The sequence below is a fragment of the Cyanistes caeruleus genome, chromosome 6 (genome assembly GCF_971803275.1).
Source record: "Cyanistes caeruleus chromosome 6, bCyaCae1.hap1.1, whole genome shotgun sequence".
In the NCBI taxonomy this organism is placed as follows: Eukaryota; Metazoa; Chordata; class Aves; order Passeriformes; family Paridae; genus Cyanistes; species Cyanistes caeruleus.
Genome location: NC_141706.1, coordinates 16,002,025 through 16,018,992, shown reverse-complemented (window position 1 = coordinate 16,018,992; position 16,968 = coordinate 16,002,025).

Below are 16,968 nucleotides of genomic sequence, written 5' to 3'. Positions count from 1 at the left end.
ATTTTGTGGGATATTGTGGCGATTTAGGGATCTTGAGGGATTTTTCATGTATTTTGTGGGATTTTGTGGAGATTTGGTGGGATATTTTTCTAGAATTTGGTCGTGTTTTGAGAAGATGTAGGGAATTTCGTGGGATTTTTCCTGGAATTTTGTTGGATATTGAGGAGATTTTGTGGGATGCTTGTGGAACTTTGAGGGACTTTTCTGGAATTTGGTGAGATTCTGTAGAGAACTGACGAATTATCAGGGATTTGTCATGTATTCTGTGGGAATTTGTGGAGATTCGGTTGGATTTTTCTGGAATTTTGGTTGTGTTTTGAGAAAATTTAGGGAATTTTGTGTGATTTTTCTGGGATTTTGTTGGGTATTGAGGACATTTTGTGGGATGTTTCTGGAATTTGGTGGGGCTTTTCAAGAATTTTGTGGTATTTTGAAAAGATTTAGGGAATTTTGTGGTGTTTTTTCTTGAATTTTGTGGGAAACTGTGCTGATTTTATGGGGCGTTTCTGGAATTTGGTCGAGTTTTCAGAAGTGTTAGGGATTTTTGTGAGATTTTTGTGCGATGTTTGTGGAACTTTGAGGGACTTTTCTGGAATTTGGTGAGATTCTGTAGAGAACTGACGAATTATCAGGGATTTTTCATGTATTCTGTGGGAATTTGTGGAGATTTGGTGGGATTTTTCTGGAATTTGGTAGAGTTTTGAGAAGATTTAGGGAATTTTATGTTGTTTTTTCTTGAATTTTGTGGGAAACTGTGCTGATTTTATGGGGCGTTTCTGGAATTTGGTCAAGTTTTCAGAAGATTTAGGGAATTGTGTGAGATTTTTCCTGGAATTTTGTTGGATATTAGGGAGATTTTGTGGGAGGCTTGTGGAACTTTGGGGGACATTTCTGGTATTTGGTGAGATTCTGTAGAGAACTGACGAATTATCAGGGATTTTTCATGTATTCTGTGGGAATTTGTGGAGATTTGGTGGGATTTTTGTGCATTTTGGCCGTGTTTTGAGAAGATTTAGGGAATTTTGTGTGATTTTTCTGGGATTTTGTTGGATATTGAGGACATTTTGTGGGATGTTTCTGGAATTTGGTGGGGCTCTTCAAGAATTTTGTGGTATTTTGAAAAGGTTTAGGGAATTTTGTGGTGTTTTTTCTTGAATTTTGTGGGAAACTGTGCTGATTTTATGGGGCGTTTCTGGAATTTGGTCGAGTTTTCAGAAGATTTAGGGATTTTTGTGAGATTTTTGTGGGATGTTCTGGGAATTGGTGGAGATTTTGTGGGACATTCCTGTGAATTGGTAGGGTTTTGAAATGATTTAGGGAGTTTTGTGGGACTTCTCTGGAATTTTGTGTGTTTTTTCTGGAATTGTGTGGGATTCTGAGGAGACTTGAAGAATTTTGAGGAATTTCATTTAGATTTTTGTGGGAATTTGTGGAGATTCTGTGGGATTTTTCTGGAATTTGGTGGGCCTTTTCACGAACTTTGTGTGGTTTTGAGGAGACTTGAAGAATTTTGAGGAATTTTTCTTAGATTTTGTGGAAACTTATGGAGGTTTTGTGGGATTTTTGTGTGATTTTGTGGGATATTGAGGCGATTTAGGGATCTTGAGGGATTTTTCATGTATTTTGTGGGAATTTGTGGAGATTTGGTGGGATATTTTTCTAGAATTTGGTCGTGTTTTGAGAAGATTTAGGAAATTTTGTGGGATTTTTCCTGGAATTTTGTTGGATATTAGGGAGATTTTGTGGGATGTTTGTGGAACTTTGAGGGACTTTTTAGGAATTTGGTGAGATTCTGTAGAGAACTGACGAATTATCAGGGATTTTTCATGTATTCTGTGGGAATTTGTGGAGATTCTGTGGGATTTTTCTGGAATTTGGTAGAGTTTTGAGAAGATTTAGGGAATTTTGTGGGACTTTTCTGGGATTTTGTTGGATATTGAGGACATTTTGTGGGATGTTTCGGGAATTTGGTGGGGCTTTTCAGGAATTTTGTGGTATTTTGAAAAGATTTAGGGAATTTTGTGGTGTTTTTTCTTGAATTTTGTGGGAAACTGTGCTGATTTTATGGGGCGTTTCAGGAATTTGGTCGAGTTTTCAGAAGATTTAGGGATTTTTGTGGGATTTCTGTGGGATGTTCTGGGAATTGGTGGAGATTTTGTGGGACATTCCTGTGAATTGGTAGGGTTTTGAAATGATTGAGGGAGTTTTGTGGGACTTCTCTGGAATTTGGTGGGGTTTTTCTGGAATTGTGTGGGATTCTGAGGAGACTTGAAGAATTTTGAGGAATTTTTCTTAGATTTTGTGGAAACTTGTGGAGGTTTTGGGTGATTTTTGTGTGATTTTGTGGGATATTGAGGAGATTTAGGGATCTTGAGGGATTTCTCATGTATTTTGTGGGAATTTGTGGAGATTTGGTGGGATAATTTTCTAGAATTTGGTCATGTTTTGAGAAGATTTAGGGAATTTTGTGGTGTTTTTTCTTGAATTTTGTGGGAAACTGTGCTGATTTTATGGGGCGTTTCTGGAATTTGGTCGAGTTTTCAGAAGATTTAGGGATTTTTGTGGGATTTCTGTGGGATGTTCTGGGAATTGGTGGAGATTTTGTGGGACATTCCTGTGAATTGGTAGGGTTTTGAAATGATTGAGGGAGTTTTGTGGGACTTCTCTGGAATTTTGTGTGTTTTTTCTGGAATTGTGTGGGATTCTGAGGAGACTTGAAGAATTTTGAGGAATTTTTCTTAGATTTTGTGGAAACTTGTGGAGGTTTTGGGTGATTTTTGTGTGATTTTGTGGGATATTGAGGCGATTTAGGGATCTTCAGGGATTTCTCATGTATTTTGTAAGAATTTGTGGAGATTTGGTGGGATATTTTTCTAGAATTTGGTCGTGTTTTGAGAAGATTTAGGGAATTTTGTGGGATTTTTCCTGGAATTTTGTTGGATATTAGGGAGAATTTGTGGGATGTTTGTGGAACTTTGAGGGACTTTTCTGGAATTTGGTGAGATTCTGTAGAGAACTGACGAATTATCAGGGATTTTTCATATATTCTGTGGGAATTTGTGGAGATTCTGTGGGATTTTTCTGGAATTTGGCCGTGTTTTGAGAAGATTTAGAGAATTTTGTGGGATTTTTCTTGAATTTTGTTGGATATTGAGGAGATTTTGTGGGATGTTTGTGGAACTTTGAGGGACTTTTCTGGAATTTGGTGAGATTCTGTAGAGAACTGACGAATTATCAGGGATTTTTCATGTATTCTGTGGGAATTTGTGGAGATTCGGTGGGATTTTTCTGGAATTTTGGTTGTGTTTTGAGAAAATTTAGGGAATTTTGTGGGATTTTTCTGGGATTTTGTTGGGTATTGGGGACATTTTGTGGGATGTTTCTGGAATTTGGTGGGGCTTTTCAAGAATTTTGTGGTATTTTGAAAAGATTTAGGGAATTTTGTGGTGTTTTTTCTTGAATTTTGTGGGAAACTGTGCTGATTTTATGGGGCGTTTCTGGAATTTGGTCGAGTTTTCAGAAGTGTTAGGGATTTTTGTGAGATTTTTGTGGGATGTTTGTGGAAATTTGAGGGACTTTTCTGGAATTTGGTGAGATTCTGTAGAGAACTGATGAATTATCAGGGATTTTTCATGTATTCTGTGGGAATTTGTGGAGATTCTGTGGGATTTTTCTGGAATTTGGTAGAGTTTTGAGAAGATTTAGGGAATTTTGTGTTGTTTTTTCTTGAATTTTGTGGGAAACTGTGCTGATTTTATGGGGCGTTTCTGGAATTTGGTCAAGTTTTCAGAAGATTTAGGGAATTGTGTGAGATTTTTCCTGGAATTTTGTTGGATATTAGGGAGATTTTGTGGGAGGCTTGTGGAACTTTGGGGGACATTTCTGGTATTTGGTGAGATTCTGTAGAGAACTGACGAATTATCAGGGATTTTTCATGTATTCTGTGGGAATTTGTGGAGATTTGGTGGGATTTTTGTGCATTTTGGCCGTGTTTTGAGAAGATTTAGAGAATTTTGTGGGATTTTTCTTGAATTTTGTTCGATATTGAGGAGATTTTGTGGGATGTTTGTGGAACTTTGAGGGACTTTTCTGGAATTTGGTGAGATTCTGTAGAGAACTGACGAATTATCAGGGATTTTTCATGTATTCTGTGGGAATTTGTGGAGATTCTGTGGGATTTCTCTGGAATTTGGTGGGGTTTTTCTGGAATTGTGTGGGATTCTGAGGAGACTTGAAGAATTTTGAGGAATTTGTTTTAGATTTTTGTGGGAATTTGTGGAGATTCTGTGGGATTTTTCTGGAATTTGGTGGGCCTTTTCACAAACTTTGTGTGGTTTTGAGGAGACTTGAAGAATTTTGAGGAATTTTTCTTAGATTTTGTGGAAACTTGTGGAGGTTTTGTGTGATTTTTGTGGGATTTTGTGGGATATTGTGGCGATTTAGGGATCTTGAGGGATTTTTCATGTATTTTGTGGGATTTTGTGGAGATTTGGTGGGATATTTTTCTAGAATTTGGTCGTGTTTTGAGAAGATTTAGGGAATTTCGTGGGATTTTTCCTGGAATTTTGTTGGATATTGAGGAGATTTTGTGGGATGCTTGTGGAACTTTGAGGGACTTTTCTGGAATTTGGTGAGATTCTGTAGAGAACTGACGAATTATCAGGGATTTTTCATGTATTCTGTGGGAATTTGTGGAGATTCGGTTGTATTTTTCTGGAATTTTGGTTGTGTTTTGAGAAGATTTAGGGAATTTTGTGGGACTTTTCTGGGATTTTGTTGGGTATTGAGGACATTTTGTGGGATGTTTCTGGAATTTGGTGTGGCTTTTCAAGAATTTTGTGGTATTTTGAAAAGGTTTAGGGAATTTTGTGGTGTTTTTTCTTGAATTTTGTGGGAAACTGTGCTGATTTTATGGGGCGTTTCTGGAATTTGGTCGAGTTTTCAGAAGTGTTAGGGATTTTTGTGAGATTTTTGTGCGATGTTTGTGGAACTTTGAGGGACTTTTCTGGAATTTGGTGAGATTCTGTAGAGAACTGACGAATTATCAGGGATTTTTCATGTATTCTGTGGGAATTTGTGGAGATTTGGTGGGATTTTTCTGGAATTTGGGAGAGTTTTGAGAAGATTTAGGGAATTTTATGTTGTTTTTTCTTGAATTTTGTGGGAAACTGTGCTGATTTTATGGGGCGTTTCTGGAATTTGGTCAAGTTTTCAGAAGATTTAGGGAATTGTGTGAGATTTTTCCTGGAATTTTGTTGGATATTAGGGAGATTTTGTGGGAGGCTTGTGGAACTTTGGGGGACATTTCTGGTATTTGGTGAGATTCTGTAGAGAACTGACGAATTATCAGGGATTTTTCATGTATTCTGTGGGAATTTGTGGAGATTTGGTGGGATTTTTGTGCATTTTGGCCGTGTTTTGAGAAGATTTAGAGAATTTTGTGGGATTTTTCTTGAATTTTGTTCGATATTGAGGAGATTTTGTGGGATGTTTGTGGAACTTTGAGGGACTTTTCTGGAATTTGGTGAGATTCTGTAGAGAACTGACGAATTATCAGGGATTTTTCATGTATTCTGTGGGAATTTGTGGAGATTCTGTGGGATTTCTCTGGAATTTGGTGGGGTTTTTCTGGAATTGTGTGGGATTCTGAGGAGACTTGAAGAATTTTGAGGAATTTGTTTTAGATTTTTGTGGGAATTTGTGGAGATTCTGTGGGATTTTTCTGGAATTTGGTGGGCCTTTTCACAAACTTTGTGTGGTTTTGAGGAGACTTGAAGAATTTTGAGGAATTTTTCTTAGATTTTGTGGAAACTTGTGGAGGTTTTGTGTGATTTTTGTGGGATTTTGTGGGATATTGTGGCGATTTAGGGATCTTGAGGGATTTTTCATGTATTTTGTGGGATTTTGTGGAGATTTGGTGGGATATTTTTCTAGAATTTGGTCGTGTTTTGAGAAGATTTAGGGAATTTCGTGGGATTTTTCCTGGAATTTTGTTGGATATTGAGGAGATTTTGTGGGATGCTTGTGGAACTTTGAGGGACTTTTCTGGAATTTGGTGAGATTCTGTAGAGAACTGACGAATTATCAGGGATTTTTCATGTATTCTGTGGGAATTTGTGGAGATTCGGTTGTATTTTTCTGGAATTTTGGTTGTGTTTTGAGAAGATTTAGGGAATTTTGTGGGACTTTTCTGGGATTTTGTTGGGTATTGAGGACATTTTGTGGGATGTTTCTGGAATTTGGTGTGGCTTTTCAAGAATTTTGTGGTATTTTGAAAAGGTTTAGGGAATTTTGTGGTGTTTTTTCTTGAATTTTGTGGGAAACTGTGCTGATTTTATGGGGCGTTTCTGGAATTTGGTCGAGTTTTCAGAAGTGTTAGGGATTTTTGTGAGATTTTTGTGCGATGTTTGTGGAACTTTGAGGGACTTTTCTGGAATTTGGTGAGATTCTGTAGAGAACTGACGAATTATCAGGGATTTTTCATGTATTCTGTGGGAATTTGTGGAGATTTGGTGGGATTTTTCTGGAATTTGGGAGAGTTTTGAGAAGATTTAGGGAATTTTATGTTGTTTTTTCTTGAATTTTGTGGGAAACTGTGCTGATTTTATGGGGCGTTTCTGGAATTTGCTCAAGTTTTCAGAAGATTTAGGGAATTGTGTGAGATTTTTTCTGGAATTTTGTTGGATATTAGGGAGATTTTGTGGGAGGCTTGTGGAACTTTGGGGGACTTTTCTGGAATTTGGTGAGATTCTGTAGAGAACTGACGAATTATCAGGGATTTTTCATATATTCTGTGGGAATTTGTGGAGATTCTGTGGGATTTTTCTGGAATTTGGCCGTGTTTTGAGAAGATTTAGAGAATTTTGTGGGATTTTTCTTGAATTTTGTTGGATATTGAGGAGATTTTGTGGGATGTTTGTGGAACTTTGAGGGACTTTTCTGGAATTTGGTGAGATTCTGTAGAGAACTGACGAATTATCAGGGATTTTTCATGTATTCTGTGGGAATTTGTGGAGATTCTGTGGGATTTTTCTGGAATTTTGGTTGTGTTTAGAGAAAATTTAGGGAATTTTGTGGGATTTTTCTGGGATTTTGTTGGGTATTGGGGACATTTTGTGGGATGTTTCTGGAATTTGGTGGGGCTTTTCAAGAATTTTGTGGTATTTTGAAAAGATTTAGGGAATTTTGTGGTGTTTTTTCTTGAATTTTGTGGGAAACTGTGCTGATTTTATGGGGCGTTTCTGGAATTTGGTCGAGTTTTCAGAAGATTTAGGGATTTTTGTGGGATTTCTGTGGGATGTTCTGGGAATTGGTGGAGATTTTGTGGGACATTCCTGTGAATTGGTAGGGTTTTGAAATGATTGAGGGAGTTTTGTGGGACTTCTCTGGAATTTGGTGTGTTTTTTCTGGAATTGTGTGGGATTCTGAGGAGACTTGAAGAATTTTGAGGAATTTTTCTTAGATTTTGTGGAAACTTGTGGAGGTTTTGGGTGATTTTTGTGTGATTTTGTGGGATATTGAGGCGATTTAGGGATCTTGAGGGATTTCTCATGTATTTTGTGGGAATTTGTGGAGATTTGGTGGGATATTTTTCTAGAATTTGGTCGTGTTTTGAGAAGATTTAGGGAATTTTGTGGGATTTTTCCTGGAATTTTGTTGGATACTGGGGAGATTTTGTGGGTGTTTTGTGGAACTTTGAGGGACTTTTCTGGAATTTGGTGAGATTCTGTAGAGAACTGACAAATTATCAGGGATTTTTCATGTATTCTGTGGGAATTTGTGGAGATTCGGTGGGATTTTTGAGGATTTTGGCCGTGTTTTGAGAAGATTTAGGGAATTTTGTGTGATTTTTCTGGGATTTTGTTGGATATTGAGGACATTTTGTGGGATGTTTGTGGAACTTTGAGGGACTTTTCTGGAATTTGGTGAGATTCTGTAGAGAACTGACGAATTATCAGGGATTTTTCATGTATTCTGTGGGAATTTGTGGAGATTCGGTGGGATTTTTGTGGATCTTGGCCGTGTTTTGAGAAGATTTAGAGAATTTAGTGGGATTTTTCCTGGAATTTTGTTGGATACTGGGGAGATTTTGTGGGATGTTTGTGGAACTTTGAGGGACTTTTTAGGAATTTGGTGAGATTCTGTAGAGAACTGACGAATTATCAGGGATTTGTCATGTATTCCGTAAGAATTTGTGGAGATTCTGTGGGATTTTTCTGGAATTTGGTAGAGTTTTGAGAAGATTTAGGGAATTTTGTGGGACTTTTCTGGGATTTTGTTGGATATTGAGGACATTTTGTGGGATGTTTCTGGAATTTGGTGGGGCTTTTCAAGAATTTTGTGGTATTTTGAAAAGATTTAGGGAATTTTGTGGTGTTTTTTCTTGAATTTTGTAGGAAACTGTGCTGATTTTATGGGGCGTTTCTGGAATTTGGTCGAGTTTTCAGAAGATTTAGGGATTTTTGTGAGATTTTTGCGGGATGTTCTGGGAATTGGTGGAGATTTTGTGGGACATTCCTGTGAATTGGTAGGGTTTTGAAATGATTGAGGGAGTTTTGTGGGACTTCTCTGGAATTTTGTGTGTTTTTTCTGGAATTGTGTGGGATTCTGAGGAGACTTGAAGAATTTTGAGGAATTTTTTTAGATTTTGTGGGAATTTGTGGAGAATCTGTGGGATTTTACTGGAATTTGGTGGGCCTTTTCAAGGACTTTGTGTGGTTTTGAGGAGACTTGAAGAATTTTGAGGAATTTTTCTTAGATTTTGTGGAAACTTGTGGAGGTTTTGTGTGATTTTTGTGTGATTTTGTGGGATATCGAGGCGATTTCGGGATCTTGAGGGATTTTTCATGTATTTTGTGGGAATTTGTGGAGATTTGGTGGGATATTTTTCTAGAATTTGGTCGTGTTTTGAGAAGATTTATGGAATTTTGTGTGATTTTTCTTGAATTTTGTGGGATATTGAGGAGATTTTGTGGGATGTTTGTGGAACTTTGAGGGACTTTTCTGGAATTTGGTGAGATTCTGTAGAGAACTGACGAATTATCAGGGGTATTTTCATGTATTCTGTGGGAATTTGTGGAGATTCGGTGGGATTTTTGTGGATTTTGGCCATGTTTTGAGAAGATTTAGGGAATTTTGTGGGACTTTTCTGGGATTTTGTTGGGTATTGAGGAAATTTTGTGGGATGTTTCTGGAATTTGGTGGGGCTTTTCAAGAATTTTGTGGTATTTTGAAAAGATTTAGGGAATTTTGTGGTGTTTTTTCTTGAATTTTGTGGGAAACTGTGCTGATTTTATGGGGCGTTTCTGGAATTTGGTCAAGTTTTCAGAAGATTTAGGGATTTTTCTGGGATTTCTGTGGGATGTTCTGGGAATTGGTGGAGATTTTGTGGGACATTCCTGTGAATTGGTAGGGTTTTGAAATGATTGAGGGAGTTTTGTGGGACTTCTCTGGAATTTGGTGTGTTTTTTCTGGAATTGTGTGGGATTCTGAGGAGACTTGAAGAATTTTGAGGAATTTTTCTTAGATTTTGTGGAAACTTGTGGAGGTTTTGTGTGATTTTTGTGTGATTTTGTGGGATATTGAGGAGATTTAGGGATCTTGAGGGATTTCTCATGTATTTTGTGGGAATTTGTGGAGATTTGGTGGGATATTTTTCTAGAATTTGGTCGTGTTTTGAGAAGATTTAGGGAATTTTGTGGGATTTTTCCTGGAATTTTGTTGGATACTGGGGAGATTTTGTGGGTGTTTTGTGGAATTTTGAGGGACTTTTCTGGAATTTGGTGAGATTCTGTAGAGAACTGACAAATTATCAGGGATTTTTCATGTATTCTGTGGGAATTTGTGGAGATTCGGTGGGATTTTTGAGGATTTTGGCCGTGTTTTGAGAAGATTTAGGGAATTTTGTGTGATTTTTCTGGGATTTTGTTGGATATTGAGGACATTTTGTGGGATGTTTGTGGAACTTTGAGGGACTTTTTAGGAATTTGGTGAGATTCTGTAGAGAACTGACGAATTATCAGGGATTTGTCATGTATTCTGTGGGAATTTGTGGAGATTCTGTGGGATTTTTCTGGAATTTGGTAGAGTTTTGAGAAGATTTAGGGAATTTTATGTTGTTTTTTCATGAATTTTGTGGGAAACTGTGCTGATTTTATGGGGCGTTTCTGGAATTTGGTCAAGTTTTCAGAAGATTTAGGGAATTGTGTGAGATTTTTCCTGGAATTTTGTTGGATATTAGGGAGATTTTGTGGGAGGCTTGTGGAACTTTGGGGGACTTTTCTGGTATTTGGTGAGATTCTGTAGAGAACTGACGAATTATCAGGGATTTGTCATGTATTCTGTGGGAATTTGTGGAGATTCTGTGGGATTTCTCTGGAATTTGGTGGGGTTTTTCTGGAATTGTGTGGGATTCTGAGGAGACTTGAAGAATTTTGAGGAATTTGATTTAGATTTTTGTGGGAATTTGTGGAGATTCTGTGGGATTTTTCTGGAATTTGGTGGGCCTTTTCACGAACTTTGTGTGGTTTTGAGGAGACTTGAAGAATTTTGAGGAATTTTTCTTAGATTTTGTGGAAACTTGTGGAGGTTTTGTGGGATTTTTGTGTGATTTTGTGGGATATTGAGGCGATTTAGGGATCTTGAGGGATTTTTCATGTATTTTGTGGGATTTTGTGGAGATTTGGTGGGATATTTTTCTAGAATTTGGTCGTGTTTTGAGAAGATTTAGGAAATTTTGTGGGATTTTTCCTGGAATTTTGTTGGATATTAGAGAGAATTTGTGGGATGTTTGTGGAACTTTGAGGGACTTTTTAGGAATTTGGTGAGATTCTGTAGAGAACTGACGAATTATCAGGGATTTGTCATGTATTCTGTGGGAATTTGTGGAGATTCTGTGGGATTTTTCTGGAATTTGGTAGAGTTTTGAGAAGATTTAGGGAATTTTGTGGGACTTTTCTGGGATTTTGTTGGATATTGAGGACATTTTGTGGGATGTTTCGGGAATTTGGTGGGGCTTTTCAAGAATTTTGTGGTATTTTGAAAAGATTTAGGGAATTTTGTGGTGTTTTTTCTTGAATTTTGTGGGAAACTCTGCTGATTTTATTGGGCGTTGCTGGTATTTGGTCAAGTTTTCAGAAGATTTAGGGAATTGTGTGAGATTTTTCCTGGAATTTTGTTGGATATTAGGGAGATTTTGTGGGAGGCTTGTGGAACTTTGGGGGACTTTTCTGGTATTTGGTGAGATTCTGTAGAGAACTGACGAATTATCAGGGATTTGTCATGTATTCTGTGGGAATTTGTGGAGATTCTGTGGGATTTCTCTGGAATTTGGTGGGGTTTTTCTGGAATTGTGTGGGATTCTGAGGAGACTTGAAGAATTTTGAGGAATTTGATTTAGATTTTTGTGGGAATTTGTGGAGATTCTGTGGGATTTTTCTGGAATTTGGTGGGCCTTTTCACGAACTTTGTGTGGTTTTGAGGAGACTTGAAGAATTTTGAGGAATTTTTCTTAGATTTTGTGGAAACTTGTGGAGGTTTTGTGGGATTTTTGTGTGATTTTGTGGGATATTGAGGCGATTTAGGGATCTTGAGGGATTTTTCATGTATTTTGTGGGATTTTGTGGAGATTTGGTGGGATATTTTTCTAGAATTTGGTCGTGTTTTGAGAAGATTTAGGAAATTTTGTGGGATTTTTCCTGGAATTTTGTTGGATATTAGAGAGAATTTGTGGGATGTTTGTGGAACTTTGAGGGACTTTTTAGGAATTTGGTGAGATTCTGTAGAGAACTGACGAATTATCAGGGATTTGTCATGTATTCTGTGGGAATTTGTGGAGATTCTGTGGGATTTTTCTGGAATTTGGTAGAGTTTTGAGAAGATTTAGGGAATTTTGTGGGACTTTTCTGGGATTTTGTTGGATATTGAGGACATTTTGTGGGATGTTTCGGGAATTTGGTGGGGCTTTTCAAGAATTTTGTGGTATTTTGAAAAGATTTAGGGAATTTTGTGGTGTTTTTTCTTGAATTTTGTGGGAAACTCTGCTGATTTTATTGGGCGTTGCTGGTATTTGGTCAAGTTTTCAGAAGATTTAGGGAATTGTGTGAGATTTTTCCTGGAATTTTGTTGGATATTAGGGAGATTTTGTGGGATGCTTGTGGAACTTTGAGGGACTTTTCTGGAATTTGGTGAGATTCTGTAGAGAACTGACGAATTATCAGGGATTTTTCATGTATTCTGTGGGAATTTGTGGAGATTTGGTGGGATATTTTTCTAGAATTTGGTCGTGTTTTGAGAAGATTTAGAGAATTTTGTGGGATTTTTCCTGGAATTTTGTTGGATATTGAGGAGATTTTGTGGGATGTTTGTGGAACTTTGAGGGACTTTTCTGGAATTTGGTGAGATTCTGTAGAGAACTGACGAATTATCAGGGATTTGTCATGTATTCTGTGGGAATTTGTGGAGATTCTGTGGGATTTTTGTGGATTTTGGCCGTGTTTTGAGAAGATTTAGAGAATTTTGTGGGATTTTTCTTGAATTTTGTTCGATATTGAGGAGATTTTGTGGGATGTTTGTGGAACTTTGAGGGACTTTTTAGGAATTTGGTGAGATTCTGTAGAGAACTGAAGAATTATCAGGGATTTTTCATGTATTCTGTGGGAATTTGTGGAGATTTGGTGGGATTTTTCTGGAATTTGGTCGTGTTTTGAGAAGATTTAGGGAATTTTGTGGGACTTTTCTGGGATTTTGTTGGGTATTGAGGACATTTTGTGGGATGTTTCGGGAATTTGGTGGGGCTTTTCAAGAATTTTGTGGTATTTTGAAAAGGTTTAGGGAATTTTGTGGTGTTTTTTCTTGAATTTTGTGGGAAACTGTGCTGATTTTATGGAGCGTTTCTGGAATTTGGTCGAGTTTTCAGAAGTGTTAGGGATTTTTGCGAGATTTTTGAGGGATGTTCTGGGAATTGGTGGAGATTTTGTGGGACATTCCTGTGAATTGGTAGGTTTTTGAAATGATTGAGGGAGTTTTGTGGGACTTCTCTGGAATTTTGTGTGTTTTTTCTGGAATTGTGTGGGATTCTGAGGAGACTTGAAGAATTTTGAGGAATTTTTCTTAGATTTTGTGGAAACTTGTGGAGGTTTTGTGTGATTTTTGTGTGATTTTGTGGGATATTGAGGCGATTTAGGGATCTTGAGGGATTTCTCATATATTTTGTGGGAATTTGTGGAGATTTGGTGGGATATTTTTCTAGAATTTGGTCGTGTTTTGAGAAGATTTAGGGAATTTTGTGGTGTTTTTTCTTGAATTTTGTGGGAAACTGTGCTGATTTTATGGGGCGTTTCAGGAATTTGGTCGAGTTTTCAGAAGATTTAGGGATTTTTGTGGGATTTCTGTGGGATGTTCTGGGAATTGGTGGAGATTTTGTGGGACATTCCTGTGAATTGGTAGGGTTTTGAAATGATTTAGGGAGTTTTGTGGGACTTCTCTGGAATTTTGTGTGTTTTTTCTGGAATTGTGTGGGATTCTGAGGAGACTTGAAGAATTTTGAGGAATTTTTCTTAGATTTTGTGGAAACTTGTGGAGGTTTTGTGTGATTTTTGTGTGATTTTGTGGGATATTGAGGCGATTTAGGGATCTTGAGGGATTTCTCATATATTTTGTGGGAATTTGTGGAGATTTGGTGGGATATTTTTCAAGAATTTGGTCGTGTTTTGAGAAGATTTAGGGAATTTTGTGGGATTTTTCCTGGAATTTTGTTGGATATTAGGGAGAATTTGTGGGATGTTTGTGGAACTTTGAGGGACTTTTCTGGAATTTGGTGAGATTCTGTAGAGAACTGACGAATTATCAGGGATTTTTCATGTATTCTGTGGGAATTTGTGGAGATTTGGTGGGATTTTTTTGGAATTTGGTAGAGTTTTGAGAGATTTAGGGAATTTTATGTTGTTTTTTCTTGAATTTTGTGGGAAACTGTGCTGATTTTATGGGGCGTTTCTGGAATTTGGTCAAGTTTCAGAAGATTTAGGGAATTGTGTGAGATTTTTCCTGGAATTTTTTTGGATATTAGGGAGATTTTGTGGGAGGCTTGTGGAACTTTGAGGGACTTTTCTGGTATTTGGTGAGATTCTGTAGAGAACTGACGAATTATCAGGGATTTTTCATGTATTCTTTGGGAATTTGTGGAGATTCGGTGGGATATTTTTCTAGAATTTGGTCGTGTTTTGAGAAGATTTAGAGAATTTTGTGGGATTTTTCCTGGAATTTTGTTGGATATTGAGGAGATTTTGTGGGATGTTTGTGGAACTTTGAGGGACTTTTCTGGAATTTGGTGAGATTCTGTAGAGAACTGACGAATTATCAGGGATTTTTCATGTATTCTGTGGGAATTTGTGGAGATTTTGTGGGATTTTTGTGGATTTTGGCCGTGTTTTGAGAAGATTTAGAGAATTTTGTGGGATTTTTCTTGAATTTTGTTCGATATTGAGGAGATTTTGTGGGATGTTTGTGGAACTTTGAGGGACTTTTCTGGAATTTGGAGAGATTCTGTAGAGAACTGACGAATTATCAGGGATTTTTCACGTATTCTGTGGGAATTTGTGGAGATTCGGTGGGATATTTTTCTAGAATTTGGTCGTGTTTTGAGAAGATTTAGGGAATTTTGTGGGATTTTTCCTGGCATTTTGTTGGATACTGGGGAGATTTTGTGGGATGTTTGTGGAACTTTGAGGGACTCTTCTGGAATTTGGTGATATTCTGTAGAGAACTGACGAATTATCAGGGATTTTTCATGTATTCTGTGGGAATTTGTGGAGATTCTGTGGGATTTTTGTGGATTTTGGCCGTGTTTTGAGAAGATTTAGAGAATTTTGTGTGATTTTTCTGGGATTTTGTTGGATATTGGGGACATTTTGTGGGATGTTTCTGGAATTTGGTGGGGCTTTTCAAGAATTTTGTGGTATTTTGAAAAGGTTTAGGGAATTTTGTGGTGTTTTTTCTTGAATTTTGTGGGAAACTGTGCTGATTTTATGGGGCGTTTCTGGAATTTGGTCGAGTTTTCAGAAGATTTAGGGATTTTTGTGAGATTTTTGTGGGATGTTCTGGGAATTGGTAGAGATTTTGTGGGACATTCCTGTGAATTGGTAGAGTTTTGAAATGATTTAGGGAGTTTTGTGGGACTTCTCTGGAATTTTGTGGGGTTTTTCTGGAATTGTTTGGGATTCTGAGGAGACTTGAAGAATTTTGAGGAATTTGGTTTAGATTTTTGTGGGAATTTGTGGAGATTCTGTGGGATTTTTCTGGAATTTGGTGGGCCTTTTCACGAACTTTGTGTGGTTTTGAGGAGACTTGAAGAATTTTGAGGAATTTTTCTTAGATTTTGTGGAAACTTGTGGAGGTTTTGTGGGATTTTTGTGTGATTTTGTGGGATATTGAGGCGATTTAGGGATCTTGAGGGATTTTTCATGTATTTTGTGGGAATTTGTGGAGATTTGGTGGGATATTTTTCTAGAATTTGGTCGTGTTTTGAGAAGATTTAGGGAATTTTGTGGGATTTTTCCTGGAATTTTGTTGGATACTGGGGAGATTTTGTGGGTGTTTTGTGGAACTTTGAGGGACTTTTTAGGAATTTGGTGAGATTCTGTAGAGAACTGACAAATTATCAGGGATTTTTCATGTATTCTGTGGGAATTTGTGGAGATTCGGTGGGATTTTTCTGGAATTTGGTAGAGTTTTCAGAAGATTTAGGGAATTTTGTGGGACTTTTCTGGGATTTTGTTGGATATTGAGGACATTTTGTGGGATGTTTCGGGAATTTGGTGGGGCTTTTTAAGAATTTTGTGGTATTTTGAAAAGATTTAGGGAATTTTGTGGTGTTTTTTCTTGAATTTTGTGGGAAACTGTGCTGATTTTATGGGGCGTTTCTGGAATTTGGTCGAGTTTTCAGAAGATTTAGGGATTTTTGTGGGATTTTTGTGGGATGTTCTGGGAATTGGTGGAGATTTTGTGGGACATTCCTGTGAATTGGTAGGGTTTTGAAATGATTTAGGGAGTTTTGTGGGACTTCTCTGGAATTTTGTGGGGTTTTTCTGGAATTGTGTGGGATTCTGAGGAGACTTGAAGAATCTCCATCACTCGGTCAAAAAAAGAACATTTATGTTTGCAGCTTTCAAATAAGTTTCCTTCTTCAAGTGATTTCTTCAGATCTGGCACAAACCCCCTCAATAGAATAAATAATTCTAATTGGCTTCCTAACAGAGGATTTTGCTGGACCTTTCCTAATAAATCCAAGCAGTTTCAGCACAAGATGTGCATGGTCATTTTTCTTTTCTATCCCTTGCTTCATGACTCAACTCTTCACTTTATTGTACTCAATTTTATAGTTCAGATTTTAAGCTGAAGAAAAATCCTTCTCTCTGAAGAAGATTTTCTCATCAATTGAGCCATATATATTTTTAATAGGGATATCAAACCCAGCCTGATGGAACAAACACCTTGAGACACCTTCTGGACATGAATGTCTCTTTAAAAATATTAAAGCTCTAAGGGTTGAATTCTTTGCAGGTTTAACTGAACTGAAAGAATAAGAGACTTTGCAATGGGATGAAATGATGACTCAGGTCTCTAGGACATAATCAGGTTTATAGGATCTCTCCAGCAGCCCCCGTCCATAGGGCTTTGCACTCCTGTTCTCCCATTTAACAGAGGAAATAGGTACACTTAAAAAGGGTTACCAAAACCCTTTTACCTTTAACCTATTAACAAAAGCTAAACGAGATACTTGGGAAAATCCTAATGCAAAGAAACATTCTGAGTGCGGCATTTTCTTATTGAATAAGCTCTTATTTTCTTAGCCAGATTCCTGTGGTGGAATCTGGCCTTGAACAGAGATTTTTAACACCAATATTGTGGAATGGGACGAGAGGACCTTTGTTTCCAGCTGCCTGTGCTGGTTTCTGTTCACCCTAGACTGAC